General features: G+C 43.4%; 1 non-coding gene across 1 annotated transcript; it reads left to right on the forward strand.

The window, feature by feature from the left end:
* Positions 1–7,226: 7,226 nt before the first annotated feature.
* On the forward strand, positions 7,227–7,308 carry trnas-aga (transfer RNA serine (anticodon AGA)). Its single transcript has one exon. It is a non-coding gene; the product is annotated as a tRNA-Ser (tRNA).
* The last annotated feature ends 717 nt before the right edge of the window (positions 7,309–8,025 follow it).

Genomic DNA, 8,025 nt, shown 5'->3' on the forward strand with positions numbered 1-8,025 from the left:
TCCGATCAATCGCTGTGTGAAACGTTGTGCATTTTCTCTCCTCAGATAAAGTGATCACTGGAGATGATGAATTCTGCTCCTGCCAGAAACGAAGACTCTCCTGCTGCTCGGATGAACTGAAAAACTGGTTTAGCACTGGAATCCGAGAATGGCAGAACACGTAGCAAGATTATTCGAAACCCAGAGCCAATAAGAGTTCCAACTTTCCTTTTCTTTCTCCATAATAGTGCATTATCCAGCAGAGCCATGAGCAACTGCCACCTGGCTGCAAGCTGAGTTGGAAATCTATGTGGGAATCAAGGACATGCGACGAACTTATTGTCGGTAAATCAAACAGTTCTCACTTTGAGGTGTTCAAAAATTAGTTTTTATACATTTTCAGGGAAGGCCAAAGGCGATCTGAGATGTCAAAGAGGTGGTCACTCTTCGTGATTGCTCTTTGTTCAAGTTGTGAAAAGGTTTCCCGCTTCAGTCGCCTTCACGTTTCTTGTTGATGACTGAATCAGACAGAAGGTGTTTCACCAGAGCTGCACTTGACTTGCATTCCTCTCCCTCGCTGTCATAATTTCCTGGAACTGTGTGAGAACAAGAAAACAAAATACATACTGCGTCATTCGGCAGCCTGTCTGTGATTTCCTCATTTTCAGTTACAACATGGCTTAGACTTCACGCCACACGGTAATATTAGTAACAGTCTGAGAACAAGAGTCGATAGTACATCTGTGCCTGTAAATCTTTTCATTCCTGTTGTTGACTGAATGAACTGTATCCGTGTCTGCTGCTTCGAAACTCGAATATGTGAACTGCTCCGAACTATGATTGAGGATTTCTGGTTTTGGTTGACACACGTTGAGAAACGCCAGACAGCGTTCAAATGAAGCTTTCAGAGCACATTTTCGGATGCATTTGACAGAGACTAACATCATGAATCCAGTGTTCGCTGTGACAGATGGAAATTAATGCTCTCCATGTTACTGATCCAGGCCACCTTCGCATGTCAAGCAAATGCGTTACTGTTGTTACATAAAGGATCAGTGCCCGGTAACTGTGTCCATAAAGAGGATATGATTGAAAAAAAAAGAATACCATGTTGAAATATCCAGGACATATTGCCTGAAAAGGCACAGACAATTTTCCCTGCCGCGCCAAGACAGAGGAACATATGCAACGGCACTCTTAAAATGGATGGCCAGCACTGATATAGAAATCGCCACATATGAAGGACCACTGCGAATAGAAATTTGAAAATGAATTTCACGCAACAGGTATTCGGAATTATATTCTTTTCACCGCTACAGTAGTATCGGGCGAGTAAATTCAAAACAAGGTTTGCTGATGAGAATGCAATAAAACCCCATCGATCTGATATGAAAGACTGTCGCCCAGAAAGAGGGAACAACAATGTTTCTTCTAAAGTTTGGACTGGGCCACTTTCGCACAAACTGATACTGCTACTCTCCAGAAAAGGTCAGGGCCCGCGGCATGCACTCTTAGAAATGTTGACCATCAGTGCTGGAAACATCCCTGCATATTCAAAACAAGGAAGAATAAAATAAAACATATCAAATAAAAGCGTAGATGGCAATTAATTGGACTTGTATTCCCTTTCACCACGACAGCTAGAATGTGCGGGGATATACAGAGTAAGTTTTACTGACCAGGTCAGAAAGCAATTGCCTCCACATATGTTGACACACAAGCCTATCTTTCTTTCTGTCCGTTTTTTTTTGAAGCGCCGATAATTTCCGTAGGAGATGAAGATGATTACTGCTCCCCCGCAGGATCACAGTGGAGCCAGAGACCCGATCGAGCTGCTCAGAACAGTTCGTGTTTGCCGAGAATCACTGAAACTGAGAGTGATGACACGTAGACACGGTGTAACAGCTGCCAACACATGTGGAGGGTTTTGGGACGGATTAGGACCCACTCTGGCAAAAAGACTGGATCCTAAGACTGGGGAGTAAGTGTTCAGGTAGAGGACTGGAGAATGGGGTTAAGAACGATATTAGCCAAGATCGAATTCTGAAAGTGCTAACCGCTCCTATGTTTTGCAATCTCTGGCCATCTGGTATCGAAGGAAATAGAAACAGAGTTATTTGTTCAGATGGAAGTCCTGGGCAAAATGAGAGATAGAACAAGCATGATACAATTTTAGAGACTGGGAAAATGTTTGGAGAGGAAGCAATAAAAGTGAAGCTGAATATAAAGTTTGAAGTCAGGACATATTCAATAAAAAGGAAGTTTGTAGAAAGGCAGAGGGACATGAAGATGGAAATGAAGTGTCACCAGTCCCGAAATCTCATTCGGTTTTCATTTTCAAGATGCGACCGGACCTGCTGAGATTTTCCATGAATTTCATTTGTTGATTCTGAAGCTGAAGATGGGAGTGATCCTGGACCAATCAGCTCTCTCGTGTTCTGGGAATATTTGACTTACCCGGTCGATCAGATCACGTCTGTCCCACACTGAAACCTCAGAATCCTTCCCCACCCCCACCCTCGTTACTGGCAATAAACTGTTCATTACATAAACTTACATGAGCACACAACAAGAACATTTGCAACATGTACAGGGAGAGCTCCGTTCCGTTCCATCAGCACATTCTGAATCAGTTAATTTTTGTTCAGGACCCATGAGACATTAAGCCGTCTCTGTCAGACCACTAACAAATGGCCATTCGCGTTCTGTGTCTTTGAACACTTTGGTTGGTGCACGGATGAAGTGGAATCTCACGTTTTGAAATGGACATAATACATAGTATTTTCATCTGCACTTATAAAGTTATATCTGGCGCTTCCAGTAAAGTGCAGACAGTTTTCACTCAGTAACCGACATGTGATCAAAGCAGGAGGACATATGTGTCAGCGAAAACAACAAGAATGCTCCACCAGCGTTGGCTTGCAATTCTGCATGTGGAAAGAAGATCTGGAACTCTATTAAACAGTGAAAACGACTATTATGGGGCTTGGACGCACGACTCTTTGATTAAACAACTCACATTGCACCGAACTGAGATATCCAGGGTTGGCACACGATGCATTAGTTTGCTATTTCATTCTGTGCATAATTCACCTGGCACAGCAATTTGCAAAGATCCAGCTCATTCCTCCCAATCATAAATAAAATAATTCACATCCTTCACTTTTGTTATTTGTTCAAAACATTACAAAGTTGGAAGTCAGGAGACATTCAATAAAAAGGAAGAGTGTGCAAAAGCAGGTGGAGATGCACATGGAAAAGAAGTATCACTAATCCCGAAGTCTTAAATCGATTTATATTTCCAAGATGCTAACAGATCTGCTGAGATTTTCCAGTAATTTCATTTGTTGGTTTAGAAACAGAAGATGACAGTGATCCTGGACCAAACAGTTCTCCCGTGCTCTTGGGATACTTGACTTACTGTGTCTATGTCCCACACTGAAACCTCACGATCCTGCCGCACCTCCACCCTCGTTACTGACAATATACTGTTCATTACGTTAAACACAAGAAGAACAATTGCAAAACGTTGAGGGAGAGTTCCCTTCGGTTTCCATCAGAACAATCTGAATCACTGAAGATTGGTTCAGGACCCATGTGACATTGATCTGTCTCTGTCAGACCCCTAGCAAGTGGCCATTTGCTTTCCGTGCCTTTGAACACTTTGGGTGGTGCACGGTTGGTTTGGAACCTTACGTTTTGAAATGGACATCATTCATTGTATTTTCGGCTGCACTGATAAAGTTGTCTCTGGCGCCTCCAGTAAAATGGACACAGTGTTCACTCAGAAACCGACGTGTGATCAAAAGCAGGCGGACAATGAAAGCAGCAAGAACATTCCCCTGCGAAGGGTTTCAATACTGCACGTGGAACGAAGAGCCGGAATTGTATTAAGCGGTGAAAGCGCACATTGTGAGACTTGCACCCACCACCCTCATACTAAGCATCTCACACTGCACCGACTGAGCTAGCCAAGCACGGTGCACTGTGGATTAGTTTGCTATTACATTGCGAGCATAATTCATCAGCATTTTTTTCAGATCCAGTTCATTCCCCCTAATCACAAAAATAGCATTCACAACTTTCACTTCAGTTATTCCTTCAAAGCATTACAATCTATTCAGCACTTGTCCCGGGATTTAAGGTTCAGCCTTAATATCTTCATATTTTTACCCTCACCTTTATGTCGCTGATGTGATTTCCAATCACTCTGGCAGACAGTAAATCAGTCGGGAAATTACCTAAGGAAACCCAATCATTTCCGTTTACAGTGTTGGGCATTTCCCATCTGCTGACGAGACAGAGTCGGCTCAATCAACACTTACTTTGTTCTTTCTGCCGAAAACCTTTACCACTTCTTATTTTCACGTCAGGAGTTTTATTTACAACACGTTCCAAGGACTGGAGCAACATTCCAATGTCCAGAAGCCCTTTCCAATTTAAAGCGAAAGGTTTGCTCCTTTCACACGGAAAGAGCTGTTACTAAGGAAGGAGTTTCCACGAGTTGTTTCCCATGGCTTGGCAGAAAGTCGCTGATTGAAGCTGCAGTGGCCGCTTTCTGTTGGCATCGGGAGCTTGGAGAAGGTGATGTCGTATTCTGCTGCGTGTAAACGTCTCACTCCCTGCGGACTTGGGGTGAATCATGGATGAGTTTTCCCAGTTACAATGTCAATATATGGTCGGGGTAAATGCTTATACTGAAATATTTGATGCTTATTCCCTGGGTGGGGTCGAACCACCAACATTTCAGCCAACTGCGCTGACCATTTGAGATACAGAAACTGGCAACGCAGATATCCAAAACCAATGTTATCGACGGTATATGAGGATACGTCGGACAGCAGGAACTTGCGTTGTTTTCAGAGACGGTCGCTAATATTATGACCGAGAGGGTAAGCAGACTGAGGAGCTGCAAATACTCAAATTAAAAGGCATCCACGCATGCGCACTCCGCTCACATACATCTCCACATAGTAGCTCACTTAGGCTGCTTTTATTTGAAGCCACGATTCGATAGAAACTGAAGCTGAAACTCCAGCATATTAGACCGCTCGACCACGCTACCACACAAAAGCCATCACTCAGATTTGTTTTGACTAGTGTTTCAGCATCGATTCACTTCAGGCACTTAGACCTCGCAAATTTTGTAAAAAAATTGGCGTAATTTAAGAAGAAAGACTAAAGAAAATGTACAGACAAGGAACAGGGCCTTCATCCATTCAAGCCTGAGCCGATCCAAATCTACTGTTTAAATCTGTCACCCAATTCCTAAGCATCTGTATCCCTCTGCTCCCCACCTACTCATGCATCTGTCCAGACGTATCTTAAATGTATCTACCGTGATTACCTCTCCCGTCTCTGATGACAACGCGTTCCAGACACCCAACACCCACTGTGTCAAGTAGTTGCCGCGTGTATCCCTCTTAAACTTTTCACCTCTCACCTTGAAAGCGTGACCTCTCGGTATTTAATCCTTCAATCTGGGAAATAAAACTTTTCTCTATCTACCCTGTCTGTACCTTCATGATTTTGTAAACCTCATAAAGGACCCCCTCAAACTCCTTTTTTCTAATGAAAACAAACCTAACCTACTCAACCTCTCTTCCTAGATTGCACCTTCCATACGAGGCAACATCCGCTTAAACCTTTTACGTGCCCTCTCCAAAGCGTCCACATCCTTTTGGTAATGTGGCGACCAGAAATTTACACAGTATTCTAAGTGTGGCCAGACCAATGTATTGTTCAATTTTAACATGACTTGCCAGCCATTTTATTCAATACCCCATCCAATGAAGCCACGCATACTATATGCCTGCTTGCCTACTCTATCCACGTGTGCAGCAACCTTCAGTGTATAATGGACCTGCACTCACAGATCTCTCTGTCCATCAACTTCCCAAAGCTCTTCCGTTCATTGTATAACTCCAGCTAGAATTAGACTGACCGAAATGCGTCACCTCACAGTTGTCTGTTTTGAACTCCAGCTGCCACTTTTCCGCCCAACTTTCCAGTATATCTCTATCCTCCTGTATTCTTAAACAGTCACTTATACTTTCTGCTAGTCCAGAAAACTTCGTGTCATCTGCAAACTTTCTGATCATTCCAACAGTGCTCTCTTCCAGATCATTTATGTATATCACAAACAACAGTGGCCTCAACACTGACCCCTGTGGAGCACTACTGGTCATCTTTCTCCATTTCCAGAAACTCCATTCAACTGCCATTCTCTGTCTCCTATTGCTCAACTAATTCTTTATCCACCTGTCTAGAACACCCTGCACACCATGTTACTTTACGTTCTGTATTTGGTTACCATGGGGAACCTTATCTAACTCCATACTGTAGTGCATGTATATGACATCAACAGCCTTTCCTTCATCTATCAACTTGGGCACTTCCCCGATAAACTCTGTGCCTCTCACTGATATGCACATTATTTTCTAAATATGAATAGATCCTATACTTCAGTACCTTCTCCAGCAACCTTCCCAACACTGATGTTAGGCCCATTGTTCTGTAGTTATCCAGAATATCCCTACTGTCCTTCTTGGACAGGGGACAATATGAGCAACGTTCTAGTCGGCCAGAACCTCACCTGTGCTGAAGCATGCCACGAATATATCTGTCAGGGCTCCAGCTATTTCCTCTTCCACCTCGCTCAGGAACCAGGGATAGATCCCATCCGTTCCTGGGGATTTGTCCACATTAATTACCCCTAGCCTGCCCAACACAGCTTCCCTACTTATGTCAACATGATCCAGACTAATCAAATGTTTTACTCTAGACTCATCATTCATCATGTTCCTCTCCTCAGTCAACACTGATGCAAAATAATCATTCAGAATCATACCCACTCTCTCAGATTCGACATACAGCCTTCCTTCATTTTCCTTCAGTGGACCAATCCTTTCTCTGGTTACCCGTTTGCTTCTTATATATGAAAATTAGGCTTTAGGATTCTCCTCAATTTTGCTAGCGTGAAGTTGTTTCAGGACCCCTTTTAACCCCCTTCATTCCTCGTTTAAGACTTGTCCTAATCTTCTCATGTTCCTCCAGGGACCATTATGTTCTTAGCTGCCGGGGCGTTATGTATGCTTCCCTTTTCCTCTTGGCGAGTCATCACCAGTTCACGAATATTGCCTTTCACATCCTTTGCCTTCAACGGGACATGCCTATCCTGCACTATATTTAACCTACCTTTGAAAGCCTACCACATATGAACTGTGCTCAACCCTGCTCCACTGTCTGTAGTCATGGCCGAGTGGTTAAGGCGATGGATTAGAAATCCATTGGGGTTTCCCCACGTAGGTTCGAATCCTGCTGACTACGTTATGAATGCTTTCCTGCTGGAACAATTCTCGCTCAAAGTTCAGAAAAGCTATTTTGTGAACCAGGCCGGTAATTTGATTAGACTTGGGAAACTCGAGTTCTTCATCTGAAATGACCCATATTTAAAACATTATCTCTGTTTCTCTTTCCAGATACACTGCTCGATACATCGGGTTTCTGCAGTTGTTATTGAACGTCCTAAGCAGAAGTGCTGCTTTTCATTAGATTCCTTTAATCCCTGTCCTCTGTTCTCTGACTCGGGTCAGTGGCAACACTTCCTCCTGCTCGTCAAAGTGCTCATTCCCCACCGCTCCCTCTCCCATCATTACAAACAACCGCAGAAAATTGCCACTTAACCATCTTTGTTCCAAAGTGAAACTCACCAGCCTCGGGAATCTCTCCACCAAACGGGATTTCTCATCCCTGGACATGGTGCAAGCTAGATGATTCTGAAGAGATACTGTAAAAATATTGTCAGTTGGCAGTTGGAAAAATGTTTAAGAAGCAAACCATATAATTTAGGCTCCAGCTTTGGAAATCTTGAGAAACTCTTTGGGAAATCGAATCAGAGGAGGATGAAGAAGTGTGAACTTTCGGACCGAGTAGAGGACGGGACATTGACTCTGATGTTCTCGGGACAGGAACTGATCTGAGACATTGAAAGAATTATCGCTCACGTACGTGAGGAATGCAAACTTCATCTGGACTCTGGGACAA

Source organism: Chiloscyllium plagiosum, unplaced genomic scaffold, assembly GCF_037043375.1.
Source record: "Chiloscyllium plagiosum isolate Xiang-an unplaced genomic scaffold, Cpla_swu_hap1 HiC_scaffold_14, whole genome shotgun sequence".
In the NCBI taxonomy this organism is placed as follows: Eukaryota; Metazoa; Chordata; class Chondrichthyes; order Orectolobiformes; family Hemiscylliidae; genus Chiloscyllium; species Chiloscyllium plagiosum.